This window comes from Pinus tabuliformis, chromosome 5_1 (genome assembly GCF_031772625.1).
Source record: "Pinus tabuliformis cultivar Carrire ecotype Pingquan chromosome 5_1, CPIR1, whole genome shotgun sequence".
Taxonomy (NCBI): domain Eukaryota; kingdom Viridiplantae; phylum Streptophyta; class Pinopsida; order Pinales; family Pinaceae; genus Pinus; species Pinus tabuliformis.
Window position 1 is genome coordinate 64,066,651 of NC_142305.1, and position 17,166 is coordinate 64,083,816.

Below are 17,166 nucleotides of genomic sequence, written 5' to 3' on the forward strand. Positions count from 1 at the left end.
GTGATGCATACTGATTAGGCCTTCTATAGGGTGTGATGGGTGAGGATGGAAAAATGTCTGAGACAATTTTCTAAGTGGATTCTCATGGAATATTCTAGAAACTTCTCCTGTGGCACTTGCATCTCCGAATTCACCTAGGGATGAGTAAGAGATCCAAGAAATATCCAAGTGTAACCAAATGCAACAAGTGCAATGACACTAATCAAAACCCGAAAGATGACTCACACACTTGCACACATTTATAAATGGATCCTTCATCTAAGAGATATAAAGGTTTGAATTTGGTGAATTGCAAGGAAGTGTTGATAGTTTGTATTTGAGGAAAGAGCATTGTATTGTTGGTGTGATCTTGCCATTTCATGAGTTGAAGAGGGATTGATGTTGGGAGGATGATGCTGGATCAGACAACTGGGCTGTAATTCTTCCTTCTATTCAATAAAGTTCTTCAAGTTTTCTTCCATATAATTGTGCAATTGTGAATGTTATCATTTGCGAATGCTATTGTATGTTCATTATATATCTGATTCTGTAAATTTTATGATATAATAGATCGAGATGCTTTCATGGTTCTTTGTTACTGTGTTTCTACAGGTACTCTCCAAGCGGGATAAGTACAGAGAGGAGTTGCAAGCTCTTTCAAGGGGGAGAAAGATCAAGCAAGGGATTAAGCGGAAGCTCCAGGTTGGTCTTATTATCTTTCTCTTATCTATTATACATAGAAGAAATCGTGAATTGCTTTAAACTATTGTTTCTAGGGTAGCTGCCAAACCTAGAGGGCTAGTCGATCGAAAAGACACTAGTTTTCCCAGAAACAAATGGATTGGGGTTTATGGATGCTTTGGCATGTATATATATGTATTGTAACATTGAAAGGACTATAACGAAAAATCAATCTGGTAGTCCCAGTTTTGGGATCCAAGGGAAAATATTTTTGTATATTTGTTTTATGTTTTATGTTGTAGCCATTGTTTATTTTCTGTTTTTAAGAATTCATTTGTAGGTAATTTTTGTACAGGGTTAAAACCTACAGTGCATGTGAAGAATAATAAATTTGTCTTTAACCTATACGAACCAAACAGATAAAGAGAGAAGAAGAATGTATGTTGTATGATGTCCAAATGAGGCATGAGGAAACTTATATTTATATGAAACTTTAGGGGTTCCATTTTTTCCATGAGATGTGACATTTGACCCAAGGCCGACTTTGACGATTTTGAATTTATGGGATTGACCTCAAAAATCCCTTTCTCCTTGTCCGATTCGAGTGAACTTTAGGTCCATTTTGGTCCTCCTGAAAAGAGGAATTAAATATAATGATTATCTCCTTCAAATGAGCTATCCAAAGTGGAATTTGAACTTAGCTTCATAATTTAACATGTCTTAGATAAGAAGGAGAAAAACAAAGAATGCAAGAGAGTAGAGGAAGAAGCTTGGTCGAGCAAGACAAAGGAAAGGAAACCTTAGGTAGACGATTGTAGAAGAATTGGTTATGTTGCAGAGGAGAAAAAATAGAGACAACACAGGAATAAGTAACTATGAAAAAGAATGAGAGAAGATAACTCTATGATACTAATAGAGCATAGGGAAGAAGAGTCACTATTCAGTTGAAAATTGGGAGGTAGAAGAATAGCTCTTGGGTGAGGAAAAGAATCTCTAAACTCCTTATAAGTATGGAGGGTGGAGATGGTTTTCTTTGGATTCCCTTGTCAACTTGGGCGGGGGCATTCTCCTTGGATTCATGGTAGGAGAATTATTTAGCTTCCCTTTTATTATTTTCTTGGTTTCTTTGTTACAGAGAGCTCTGGATTCCCTTTATGATTAGAGAGTGGAGGCACAACCTCTGGGTTCCCTTGTTGATTAGAGGGTGGAGGCACAACATTTGGATTACCTTGCTAATTAGAGGTTGAAGGCCCAACTTCTAGATTCCCTTACTGATTAAAGGGTGGAGGCATAACCTCTAGATTCCCTTGTTGCATTATGGGTGGAAGCATAACTTTTCAATTCCCCAGATGAATTTAAGGGTGGAGGTGGTGAACCTCTATATTACCAAAGAGGCATTGACTACGTGACATAAATGGTGGGTGGAGGTGGATGATCCTCTGGAGTCCCTGTTTTAGCTGGAAGATGTGGTTGATCCCTTAAGAACTCACCCTCAACCTTTGGAATCTATCTCAGAGGTGAATATTCCAAGAAATACTTAGTTGTAGTATGTCTAAGGTTGGGTGGAGATTTGCGGTCCCAATCTTAGTTTCCTAGATACATTTATCAAAGATAAGTGGTTGCTAATGTCTCTTATGTCTTGAATTCTTTATGTTTGGTTGTTGTATTGTTTTATCATGGCTTATAATGTTGAGTAATGTCTTGTTCCTTCTTGAATGATCATTTATATTTAAAGGAATGGATATGAAATGTCTTTAATTCATGTGTTGGTCCAAGGCATGCATTTATATGTATTCAATGTGTATGTCATGAAATGTAATATTTTCTTCCTGCTTCAGGAAGGATGCATCCATAGAAGTATTTCTTAAGTAAATGGAAGGGGTTTCTTGTATGTTCCCATGGACTTGTTTTTCCATTCATTATTGGTTGAGAGCATTTTAGCTTTCTAGGCTTTTAAGGACATGAAATTCATCTAATGGGTAGCAATGAAAATGAACAAGTAAGTCTTTGAGTATGAGTTATGGAACTGGAATGAATTGGTTATTTCACTTTGTTTTAAATATTACAAATCTTAGGAGGGATATCATTATACACACACACACACACATCTATATGTGTCTACTATCTACATAATCGTAGGTCGGGTCGAGGCCTTGGCAAGCTTAGGAGGGATGGATGGAGGGGATTTCATATACCTATATACATAATTACATATTATGTGTTGGAGGCTTGAGAAAAGGCTCCTTATAAATGTATTGGCAATAAGGGCCACAACAAGCACTATTTAATAGACTTTTATGTCGTAAGGCTAGGGATTAGAACCCTAATATGTGTGAAGTCACTCACGCATAAGCACAATATGGCTAGAGTCCATGCCCTTAGGAAAAAGTGACGAGATCACAACCATCAAATGATGCAAAAGTCAAAACCGTCCTTGTGTCCCAAAAATTTATCCATGGATATTTTGAGGGGATTCCCAAGGGGAAATCTTGGTATTTTATTTGCAGAGTGACATTGCAGTGGGGGTAGAACACAAATTTCCCTTGTGAACATCGATGGAGGATTTCCCTAATCAAATGTAAAATAAATACTGGAAAAGGTAAGAGATAGAAGTTACATGGGGACCCATTCCACATGGAGAAACTAGTAGAGGTTGATGTCATCCTGACACTTAGGTCTAGTGACATCACCCTAGACCCTGGACCTTAGAGGTTTTGAATGGAGCGGGGTAGAAAATTAATGGGCTATTAGCGTTAGGCTGAAATGGAATGACGGAGCCCATTTCTATAGGTGGAAAAGAGTAGAACCACGTGGTTGGAAGAGCCATGTTGAAGTGTTCGTCAGCATGGAAAGCTCCACGTAATCCTAGAAGGGTCATCCCTAGAAGGAGCTACAAGGGGCAGCAAGAGTTAATTATGTGGAGAGCGCTTTTTGGGTGATGTGGATTCGAAGGGCCTACACCCACAATACCTCCCTTTTAGTGCACATATGTATGGATTGGGTCACGTTGCTATATAGTAGGGTATTATGTGGCCAAGATGGGCGAGTCGACAACTACAGTGACAATGCCATGTGACAGTGAGGGGTTTAAAGGTATTGTCATGTGGGTGCTACGTGGCGACCACGCTAGTGCCATCTGGTAGTTAGTGAGTTGGCATTAATTGAATGACCGATATTTGGATTCCCATATCTTTGGATCTAGGAATTAGTTCAAATAAAAATTTATACCATTGGAATCATCTCAATGAGACGAATGCAACATTGTCATCCATTTCTCGTTTTGAGAAAGATGAAAAAGGTTGAAAAAATTGGATCCCATTTCCATAGTTGAACCATGGAGATCAGGTCAACATAGTAGCTACCTCCTTATGACCTTACCTGGGGCTGGGGCTATTAGGAGGCATGTTACAAAATTCATAGTTTAAAATTAGATGGACTTCATGGATTTTTGTGCTTAAAACTATTGAAATTCTAGGATTGATGCTAGTAGAGCTAATACAGTTTCAATGAGACTCCATTATGGGGTTGTTATAGTGATGTAACGTTGAAGTTGCATAGCACTACTATCTCTGGTCTAGATAAGGGATGATGCCCAACAGTAGGCATGTTATTGAATCCATTTATTATATGTCTATCTCGGATCAATGTCTAGAATGATGGAGCTGGAATGAAGGCTTAATTCTTGCAGAAATTAATTCTCTAGATAGCATTATTCCTCGATGGAATTCTGGTTTAGGTCCTTGAAATTAATAAAATTTATAAGTCTAAAGAACCATAGATAATCTAGTTGTCTCCATGTTCAAATGTGATGTTGGTGTAGGTTTTCTTTTCTGAGGCAGATACAATGTGGGTTCAGTGGATGTATCTGGGAGTTCAAGCATTAAGGTCGATTACCCTAATGCATAATCACATAAGTGCTATATCCAAATCAAACTGGATATGTTGCAGAGAAAGCCAACTAAAATTGTAGTTGGGGTGGGTTCCATTTTTCAAGCTCAATGGCTGGGAGTTGGATGCATTTGGGAGTCAAAGTTTGACTATAAATCTAGGGTGGGACCCTTGGAAATATTTTAGTATATGACCATATTTCATTGTAGTTAGTGGATGCATTTGGAAATCCAAAAATTTGGTGGTGGACATAAGGCTAGGAGGTCTCATATGTGTGTTAGGTCTGGATAAGTGCTATGGAATAACAATGAGCCAAGTGTATGCACCACTAGATGATTGCCACGAAGGGGTCAAATAGTGAGGTGCCCACAAATTGGAATGATGTGGCAAGCACGATGGGGGTCTAACAAGCACAATAGGTCAGATACAAAGGAAATCGATGATTGGAAGGAAGGGGTCAAATAATTTGGGGCCTGTAGATTAGAATGATGTGGAAAGCATGATGGGGGCATGGAAAGGCTATGAGGATGCCACAAGAAATTCCAACAAGAAATTCTTGAGAAATGGCAACAAGAAATTCTAGTTTAATTTGTCCTTGAATTAAACCGTGAATGAAATTTGAATTCTATTCTCATAGAAACTTAAAATAGTTAAATTAAGTTTATTAAACTTACCTAACTTAGGAAATTCAATTTGGATGTCTTTTGGAAGTCATGTGTATGTTCTCCCTACTTTGTAGGAGTCCAGTGTCAGTTAATTATGAGTTGTAAAATAGAAGACACAGTTTCATGATTCAGTTCAATTAAATTAGTTCTTAAATTGATTGAGAGAAATAATAGTGAGATAATAGTTAGTGGTGATACTAATGAACTCCACCAGTGCTACTCTAGTTAACTGAATATTTACTCATCAAAAACTCATCCATGTCAATTCTAAGAAAGACCCAGTTGAGACTAGAGTGCAAGGACAATGTACTATTTGTTTTAGATTTTTCTGAGTTGCACTGATACTGCATGCATTCAGGAACTGATCCTTGAGGGATTGTGCAGTTTTTAGATGCTTTATTTCCCTTTAAATACAAGCTATACTTCATAGGAATTACACATTGGAATAGAGACTTGGAAAGCTTGTGAAGAGGCTAAGATTTGGCCTTGAGATTTCTTATGAGTTGGAGATTGAATTTGTTGAGTGTTGGGATTTTTCTTGAGAGAAAAAGCATTGTAATTTCATCTTGATTTTCCAGATTAATACAAAACAAATAGTGGGATTTTGAGTTATGGCTTTCCTCGATATTTATTGTGTTATGTGCCTTTGATTATCTTCCTCCATTGGTTATTGTTTTCTCTACTTTTATGGGCTTCCACTATAAATATTACAGTATATTCTTGTCTCTTTCTTTAGAAAATTGCATTAGCTTGTGAATCTACAGGATTTTCTACATGGTATCAGAGCAAGATTGTTTTTTGGGCCGAGAGTTTGTAGATCAGATCTGAGAATTTCTATGAAAAATTTTAAGAAACGAATTGCAAATTTGGATTCCTTGTGAAAAGATACCCAAATTCAAAAAAAAATCGTCTGAATCAGATTTTGGATGAGGTAGATATCATTGATTTAAAATCAGCCCTGTAGAGGAGATTTCAAAGTTTTGAGTTTCTGGGTTATAAGTGAAAGTCTAATTTGCAATACATACTTTAGGATCGGCAGATGGCATTCCATGGGTTGAGGCTTGAGTATGTCTTGGAAGGAAGCTCAAATTTCATAGCCTGTAGGGACATGATGGAGGTTGTTCTAAAGGACAATGGCTTGAAGGAATTTTTTGAACAAGCAATTCCTAAGCTAGTAGCCAGTAGCAATTCCTTATCTAGATCATGAAAGTTATATTATGATGATGTATTGTATTGTATCTTATACAGGTCACCTTCTAGTTTGAAACCTCAGATCCTCATGATAAAGAATTTCACCTGACATCAAGATTTACGACTTCATGCTTTATGGGGAAACTATTATAGACATATTTGGGCACTTCAACCCCAATCTTATATGTCGATAAACTAGGGCTCTTTAACCCCTAAAAGAGTTGTTATGTACCCTAAAAGAACATGGTCATCTGATTACATCATTCCCCAAAAGTTCCACCTGAGAAACCATCCAGAATTGGCCTAAACTAGACCATACTCACTACTCTGTTGTCAGGGTGCGATGCATACTGACTTCTACACTAGCCAAGTGTGATGCATACTGATTAGGCCTTCTATAGGGTGCGATGGGTGAGGATGGACTAATGTCCGAGACAATTTGCTAAGTGGATGCTCATGGAATCTTCTAGAAACTTCTCCTATGGCACTTGCCTTTCTGAATTCGCCCAGGGATGAGTAAGAGATCCAAGAAATCTCCAAGTGGAACCAAATGCAACAAGTGGAATGACACTAATCAAAACCGCAGAGATGACTTACACCCTTGCACACATCTATAAATGGATCCCTCATCTAAGAGATCTAAAGGTTGGAATTTGGTGAATTGCAAGAAAGTGCTGATAATTTGTATTTGAGGAAAGAGCATTGTATTGTTGGTGTGATATTGCTATTTCATGAGGTGAAGAGAGATTGATGCTGGGAGGATGATGCTGGATCAAACAACTGGGTTGTAATTCTCCCTTCTATTCAATAAAGTTCTTCAAGTTTTCTTCCATATAATTGTACAATTGTGAATGTTATCATTTGTGAATGCTATTGTATGTTCATTATATATCTGATTCTATAATGTTTATGATATAATAGATCGAGATGCTTTGATGGTTTTTTGTTACTGTGTTTCTACAGGTACTCTCCAAGCGGGATAAGTACGGAGAGGAGTTGCAAGCTCTATCAAGGGGGAGAAAGATCAAGCAAGGGATTAAGCAGAAGCTCCAGGTTGGTCTTATTATCTTTCTCTTATCTATTATACACAGAAGAAATCGTGAATTGCTTTAAACTATTGTTTCTAGGGTAGCTGCCAAACCTAGAGGGCTAGTCGATCCAAAAGACACTAGTTTTCCCAAAAACAAATGGATTGGGGTTATGGATGCTTTGGCATGTATATATATGTATTGTAACATTAAAAGGACTATAAGGAAAAATCAATCTGGTAGTCCCAGTTTTGGGATCCAAGGGAAAATATTTTTGTATATTTGTTTTATGGTTTATGTTGTAGCCATTGTTTATTTTCTGTTATTAAGAATTCATTTGCAGGTAATTTTTGTACAGGGTTAAAATCTACAGCACATGTGAAGAATAATAAATTTGCCTTTAACCTGTACGAACCAAGCAAATAAAGAGAGAAGAAGAATGTATGTTGTATGATGTCCAAATGAGGCATGAGGAAACTTATATTTATATGAAAATTTAGGGGTTCCATTTTTTCCATGAGATGTGACATTTGACCCAAGGCCGACTTTGACGATTTTGAATTTATGGGATTGACCTCAAAAATCCACTTCTCCTTGTCCAATTTGAGTGAACTTTAGGTCAATTTTGGTCCTCCTGAAAAGAGGAATTCAATGTAATGATTATCTCCATCAAATGAGCTACCCAAAGTGGAAGTTGAACTTAGCTTCATAATTTAACATGTCTTAGATAAGAAGGAGAAAAAAAAAGAACACGAGATATTAGAGGAAGAAGCTTGGTCAAGAAAGACAAAGGAAAGGAAACCTTAGGTAGAGGATTGTAGAAGAATTGGTTATGTTGTAGAGGAGAAAAAATAGAGACAACACATGAATAACTAAGAAAAAGAATGAGAGAAGATAACTCTATGATACTAATAGAGCACAGGGAAGAAGAGTCACTATTTAGTTGAACATGGGGATGTAGAAGAATAGCTCTTGGGTGAGGACAATAATCTCTAAACTCCTTATAAGTATGGAGGGTGGAGATGGTTTTATTTGGATTCCCTTGACAACTTGGGTGGGGGCATGCTCCGTGGATTCATGGTAGGAGAATTTTTTAGCTTCCCTTTTATTCTTTTCTTGGTTTCTTTGTTACAGAGAGCTCTGGATTCCCTTTATGATTAGAGAGTGCAGGCACAACCTCTAGGTTCCCTTGTTGATTAGAGGGTGGAGGCACAACATTTGGATTACCTTGCTAATTAGAGGTTGGAGGCCCAACCTCTAGATTCCCTTACTGATTAAAGGGTGGAGGAATAACCTACAGATTCCCTTGTTGCATTATGGGGTGAAGCATAAATTTTAAATTCCTCAGATGAATTTAAGGGTGGAGGTGGTCAACCCCTATATTACCTAAGAGGCATTGACTACATGACATAACTGGTGGGTGGAGGTGGATGATCCTCTGGAGCCCCTGTTTTAGCTGGAAGATGTGGTTGATCCCTTAAGAACTCACCCTCAACCTCTAGAATCTAGCTCAGGGGTAAATATTCCAAGAAATTCTTAGTTGTAGTATGTCTAAGGTTGGGTGGAGAGTTTCGGTCCCAATCTTAGTTTCCTAGATACATTTATCAAAGATAAGTGGTTGCTAATGTTTCTTATGTCTTGAATTCTTTATGTTTGGTTGTTGTATTGCTTTATCATGGTTTATAATGTTGAGTAATGTCTTGTTCCTGCTTGAATGATCATTTATATTTAAAGGAATGGATATGAAATGGCTTCAGTTCATGTGTTGGCCCAAGGCATGCACTGATATGTATTCAATGTGTATGTCATGAAATGTGATATTTTCTTCCTGCTTCAGGAAGGATGCATCCATAGAAGTAATTCTTGAGTAAATGGAAGGGGTTTCTAGTATGTTCCCATGGACTTGTTTTTCCATTCATTATTGGTTGAGAGCATTTTAGCTTTCTAGGCTTTTAAGGACATGAAATTCGTCTAATGGGTAGCAATGAAAATGAACAAGTAAGTCTTTGAGAATGAGTTATGGAACTTGAATGAATTGGTTATTTCACTTTGTTTTAAATATTACAAATCTTAGGAGGGATAGCATTAGACACACACACACACATATCTATATGTGTCTAACTATCTACATAATCGTAGGTTGGGTCAAGGCCTTGGCAAGCTTAGGAGGGATGGCTGGAGGGGCTTTCATATACCTATATACATATTTACACATTATGTGTTGAAGGCTTGAGAAAAGGCTCCTTATAAATGTATTGGCAATAAGCACCACAACAAGCATTATTTAATAGACTTTTATGTCACAAGGCTAGGGGCTAGAACCCTAATATGTGTGAAGTCACTCGCGCATAAGCACAATATGGCTAGAGTCCATGCCCTTGGGAAAAATTGATGAGATCACAACCATCAAATGATGCAAAAGTCAAAACCGTCCACATGTCCCAAAAATTTATCCATGGATATTTTGAGTGGATTCCCAAAGGGAAACCTTGGTATTTTATTTGTAGAGTGAAATTGCAGTGGGGGTGGAACACAAATTTCCCTTGTGCACATCGATGGAGGATTTCCCCAATCAAATGTAAAATAAATACTGGAAAAGATAGGAGATAGAAGTTACATGGGGACGCATTCCACATGGAGAAACTAGTAAAGGTTGATGTCATCCCGACACTTAGGTCTAGTGACAACACCCCAGACCCTGGACCTTAGAGGTTTTGAATGGAGCAGGGTGGAAAATTAATGGGGTATTAGCGCTAGGCTGAAATGGAATGATAGAGCCCATTTCTATAGGTGCAAAAGTGCAGAACCACATGGTTGGAAGAGCCATGTTGAATTGTTCGTCAGCATGGAAAGCTCCACGTAATCCTAGAAGGGTCATCCCTGGAAGGAGCTACAAGGGGAATCAAGAGTTAATTCTGTCGAGAGCGCTTTTTGGGTGATGTGGATTCAAAAGGCCTACACCCACAATACCTCCCTTTTAGTGCACATATGTATGGATTGGGTCGCGTTGCTATATAGTAGGGTATTATGTGGCCAAGATGGGTGAGTCGACAACTACAGTAACACTACCATGTGACAGTGAGGGGTTGAAAGGTATTGTCACATGGGTGCTACATGGTGACCACGCTAGCACCATGTGGTAGTTAGTGAGGTGACATTAATTGAATGACCAATATTTGGATGCCCATATCTTTGGATCTATGAATTAGTTCGAATGAAAATTTATACCATTGGAATCATCTTGGTGAAACGAATGTGACGATGTCATCCATTTCTCATTTTGAGAAAGATGAAAAAGGTTGAAAAAATTAGATCCCATTTCCATAGTTGAACCATGGAGATCAGGTCAACATAGTAGCTACCTCCTTATGACCTTACCTGGGGCTGAGGTTATTCGGGGGCATGTTACAAAATTCATAGTTTAGAATTAAATGGATTTCATGGAATTTTGTGCTTAAAACTATTGAAATTCTAGGATTGATGCTAGTAGAGCTAATACAGTTTGAATGAGACTCCATTATGGGGTTGTTATAGCGATGTCACGTTGAAGTTGCATAGCACTACTATCTCTGGTCTAGATAAGGGTTGATGCCTAATAGTAGGCATGTTATTGAATCTGTTTATTATATGTCTATCTTGGATCAATGTCTTGAATGATGGAGTTGGAATGAAGGCTTCATTCTTGCATATATTAATTCTCTAACTAGCACTATTCCTCGATGGAATTCTGGTTTAGGTCCTTGAAATTAATAAAATTTATAAGTCTAAAGAACCACAGATAATCTGGTTGTCTCTATGTTCAAATGTGATGTTGGTGTAGTTTTTCTTTTCTGGGGCAGATACAATGTGGGTTCAATGGATGTATCTAGGAGTTCAAGCATTTAGGTTGATTACCCTAATGCATAATCATGAAAGTGCTATATCCAAATCAAATAGGATATGCTGCAGAGAAGGCCAACTAAAATTGTAGTTAGGGTGGGTTCCATTTTTGGAGCTCAATGGCTAGGAGTTGGATGCATTTGGGAGTCAAAGTTTGACTATAAATCTAGGGTGGGACCCTCGGAAATATTTTAGCATATGACCATATTTCATTGTAGTTAGTGGATGCATTTCGAAATCCAAAAACTTGGTGGTGGACATAATTCTAAGAGGTCTCAGATGTGTGTTAGGCCTAGATAAGTGCTATGGAATAACAATGAGCCAGATGTATGCACCACCAGATGATTGCCACGAAGGGGTCAAATAGTGAGGGGCCCACAAATTGGAATGATGTGGCAAGCACGATGGGGGCCTAACAAGCATGATAGGTCGGATACAAAGGAAATCGATGATTGGAATGAAGGGATCAAATAATTTGGGGCCTATAGATTAGAATGATGTGAAAGCATGATGGGGGCATGGAAAGGCTATGAGGATGCCACAAGAAATTCCAACAAGAAATTCTTGAGAAATGGCAACAAGAAATTCCAATTTGATCTGTCCTTGAATTAAACTGTGAATTAAATTTGAATTCTATTCTCATAGAAACTTAATATAGTTAAATTAAGTTTTTTAAACTTACCTAACTTAGGAAATTCGTTTTGGACGTAGTTTGGAAGTCATGTGTATGTTCTCCCTACTTTGTAGGAGTCCACTGTGAGTTAATTATGAGTTGTAAAATAGAAGACACAATTTCATGATTTAGTTCAGTTACATTAGTTCTTAAATTGATTGAGAGAACTAATAGTGATTTAACAGTTAGTGGTGACACTAATGAACTCCACCAATGCTACTCTAGTTAACTGAATATTTACTCTTCAGAAACTTATCCATGTCGATTCTAAGAAATACCCAGTTGAGACTAGAGTGTAGGGACAATGTACTATTTGTTTTAGATTTTTCTGAGGTGCACTGATATTGCATGCATTCAAGAACTGATCCTTGAGGGATTGTGCAGTTTTTAGACGCTTTATTTCCCTTTAAATACAAGCTATACTTCACAGGAATTACATATTGGAATAGAGACTTGGAAATCTTGTGAAGAGGCTAAGATTTGGCCTTGAGATTTCTTATGAGCTGGAGATTGACTTTGCTTTGTGTTGGGATTTTTCTTGAGAGAAAAATCGTTGTAATTTCATCTTGATTTTCCGGATTAATACAAAACAAATAGTGGGGTTTTGATTTGTGGCTTTCCCCGATATTTATTGTGTTATGTGCCTTTGATTCTCTTCCTCTATTAATTATTGTTTGCTCTACTTTTATGGGCTTCTGCTATAAATATTAGAGTATATTCTTGTCTCTTTATTTAGCAAATCGCATTAGCTTGTGAATCTATAGGATCTTCTACATGGTATCAGAGAAAGATTGTTTTTTGGGCCGAGAGTTTGTAGATCATATCTGAGAATTTCTATGAAAAATTTTAAGAAACAAATTGCAAATCTAGATTCCTTGGGAAAAGATACCTAAATTCAAAAAAAAATCGTCTGAATCAGATTTTGGATGAGGTAGATATCACTAATTTAAAATCAGCTCTCTAGAGGAGATTTTGAAGTTTTGAGTTTCTGGATTATAGGTGGAAGTGAAATTTGCAATACATACTTCAGGATCTGCAGATGGCATTCCATGGGTTGAGGCTTGAGTATGCCTTGGAAGGAAGCTCAAATTTCTTAGCCTGTAGGGACATGATGGAGGTTGTGCTAAAGGTCAATGGCTTGAAGGAATTTTTTGAACAAGCAATTCCTAAGCCAGTAGCTACTAATGTACAGAACTTGGCTGAGTGGAAGAAGTGTGTGGCAAAGGCAAGGCATATAATACTTGACGGAGTTCGAGATCATATTGTCTCAAGTCTCCATGGAAATGAAACCCTGCATGCTATGTGAAAAACATTGACGGACTTGTATCAGAATAACAGTGATCAAAGGAAGTTGGCACAAAAGGATAAACTTCGTAAAATCAAGATGGAGAAAGGAAAGACTATTCCAAAGTACTTGACCAAGTTCACTCAATGTCAGGATGAACTTGTAAGTGTTGGAATGATAGTTGCTGAAGAGGATACAATGAGCCTTTCTCTTCTTGGAATCCCAAAGAGTTGGCATAGTTATTAGGACTCTATCAATGGTCAGGAGAAGCTACTAGACTGGAAACGACTGTGGTCAGATTTGATGCAGGATGAGATCAAGAGGAACACTAGGGATGGCTCTTCATGAAAGACTAATGATGAAGAGAACTATTGATCCGGATCTTGGGGGAGGCCCTCAAGATATAAAATATTGAAATGGATATTGGGGGAGAGGTGCCCAAGATCTGAAAAAATGAAATGCCAAAAGAAAAAGAGGAGAATGCCCAATAAACAACCACAAAGAATTTTTTTTATTAAAACAGAGAATAACTATAAAGGCTACATTGTGGCAGACAATCTGTCCTTTTATAAAATGCGACTTGTTACTTATAGTATTTTTCAGTTACAATACCACGAGTCAATTCCATGGGTGAATGGATACCATATGTGGATGTCACAATACCATGGGTCCATTCCATGGGTGAATGAATACCATGGGTGGATTTCACTTACAATACCATGGGTGGATAAATACCATGAGTGGATGCACTTACAATACCATGGGTAAATTCCATGGGTGGATGAATAACATGGGTGGATGAATACCATGGGTTGATGCCATTTTCCATTCGGATCATTCCTCCCTCCTTAGGAAGCAATGGTCCCCATTGCGTGAAGTTCCCTCCTGTGAAGCCTTTGTTGAATATGAAGAGCCACTGAAAAGAAGGGTTTTATGTGGTTAACCCATAACCATGATGAACGAAGATCAGAGGATAGAGATACCCTATTCTGCTTGTGACCAACAATGATACTGACAGTGTGCAGCCTAGCAAATGGACTTCGATGAAGTGTGGGTTTGTGGATGACCCATAACCATGAAAAATGAAGATCCGAGGATAGAGATACCCTATAATTCTTGTGAACAACTGTGATACTAACAATGTGAAACCTAGCAAATGGGCTTCAATGACAAGGATTTCGTGCAGTTGACCCATAACCATGATGTTGGTTGTTGATGAAGTAGCAGGTGCCTACATAGCCTGGGGTGGGAGGGCACGTTTCCAAATAACCCAAGCTAAATGCTGCTATGCTGGAACTGATGAATGTGAAGCAAGTGCCGACTAAAGTGGGGTGGGAGGGCACGTCCCTAATGGGAACTCACTCCGAATGTTGCTCCAGAATTAAAATGGGCATAACTCGGTCAATATAGCTCAGAATATTTATTATAACCTATTTTTGAAAGCAGAAGGACCATTTTGCATCTTCCCATGTGTTGGACATCCTTATCAGGACACCCTAGAATCTCCGATTCGTGTTGCAATTTTTTTCCGCTGTCACAAAAGTTTTGAAACATAGTTGATTTTAAATGAGTGATATCTCCCACATCCGAACTCCGATTTGACCCATTTTTTTTTTTAAATTGGGAGATTTTTCAAGAGGAGCTCAAATCTACAATCCCTTTTCTGAAATTATACACAAAAACTTCAAAAAATGATAGGAGAGTCACCTTCCATTAGTCGTCGTCAGAAAAACAATTCTACAACATAGCTAATTTTAAATCAGTGATATCTCCCTCATCTAGACTACGATTTGGCCGATTTTTTTTTTGAATTTTGGAAATCTTTTTGCAAGGAATCTAGATCTGTTATTTGTTTTTGTAAATATTGTACCAAATATTTTAGATCTAATCTGCAAACTCGCCACCCAAAACAAAATTCCTGCAAAAAAGAAAAATTCTTCCTTCTTGGCCCAAGAAAGTTCTCTGTGGAGGTCGTAGTGCATGCATGAAATTTTTTGAATATTGCTGTAAAAATTTGAAACTGAAATATGCATGAAACCCTCGCTTCCATGGAATCGTAATCTGCTCTGATACCACTGATCTGGATCTTGGGGGGAGGCCCTCAAGGTCTAAAATATTGAAATGGATCTTGGGGGAGAGGTGCCAAAAAAAAATTGAAATGCCAAAAGAAAAAGAGGAGAATGCCCAATAAACAACCACAAATAATTTTTTTTTATTAAAACAGAGAATAACTATAAAGGCTACATTGTGGTGAATAATTTGTCCTTTTACAAAATGCGACTTGTTACTTATAGTATTTTTCAGTTACAATACCACGGATCAATTCCATGGGTGAATGAATACCATGGGTGGATGTCACTTACAATACCATGGGTGGATAAATACCATGAGTGGATGCCACTTACAATACCATGGGTAGACTCCATGGGTGGATGAATAACATGGGTGAATGAATACCATGGGTTGATGCCATTTTCCATTCGGATCAACTATTCCTTAGTGATTAAGGTGAGGAAGGGGAAAGGTAAACTTTTCCATTCCAAATCATACTCTTATCATGGAAGTAAGAAGGACATAACGAAAGTTAAATGCTTTCATTCTCACAAGATGGGACACTTTTCTGCAATTTTCCATTGAAAAAGTTCACGGAGAAGTCCTCAGGAGGAGCAGCGAGTGAGGCTTTGGCCTCCCAATTCGAATTGGACTTTTCCCTCATTTCATGCATGGTGTCTTCAATGATGGGAAGTGTCTGGTACTTAGATAGTGGAGCTTCTTTCCACATGACTGGCGACAAAGAGTTATTCAGTGAACTGAAGGAGAAAGATCTCAAGATGCATATCGATATGGGTGATGATGGTAAGTATAATGTTACTGGTGTGGGCACTATTACTTTTTTAGAGGGAGCATGCAACTCCACTCACCTTGAAGAATGTTATGCATGTACTCGGACTGACAAAGAACTCTGTATCTGTTGCCATGCTTGAGGATAGAGGCTATGATGTGATCTTTTCGAAAGGAAAGGTGTTCCTTCGATACATAGCCACGGGTCAAGTAAAGAAGATAGAGATTCGAGTTCATAATATCTATACGATAGAGGTAGAGGATTTTGCGTCTTTGAGTTCAAAAGCGGAAAAGATGTTGATCCAAGACGTCAGCAAGTTGTGGCATAGGAAATTGGGCCACTTGCATCATGGGGCTTTGAAGATATTGCAGCAATCTCTACCATTCTTCCCAAAACTAAGCTTGAGAAAGTTGATACATGCAAGGGTTGTACTTTGGGAAAATACACCAATTGTTCCTTTAGAGACAAATAAAGTCAAGTAGAGTCTATTTTAGGATAGATTCCCTTTAGATGTGTGTGGACCATTACTTATAGCATCCACGACCAAACATAGATATTATGTTATATTATTGATGACTATTCTCGTAAATTCTGGGCATTTTTTATGCAGAAAAAGGATCGAACTTTCACAAAGTTTTGTGAGTTCAAAGAATTGGTAGAGAAAGAGTCTGGCAAGAAGGTTAAAGCTCTACAGAGTGATAATGGTGGTGAGTATGTCTCCAATGAGTTTAAGAACATCTTTGCAGCGGAAGGGATTAAATGAGAGTTGACGGTACCTCATAACCCTCAACAGAATGGGGTTACCGAGAGGAAGAATAGGAGCATAGTAGGGGCAGCAAGGGCGATGTTGCATGATCATGGCCTACCACTACACTTGTGGGCTGAGGCATGAAACACAACGATTTATGTTCCAAAGCATATCCCACATTGGATAATTGAGATGAAGAAACCAGAGGAGGCCTATTCTAGTAAGAGGCCAGATGTTGGTCACTTCAGGATTTTTGGGTCATCAGTTTATTGCCATGTGACCAAAGATGCACGGAAGAAGCTTGAGC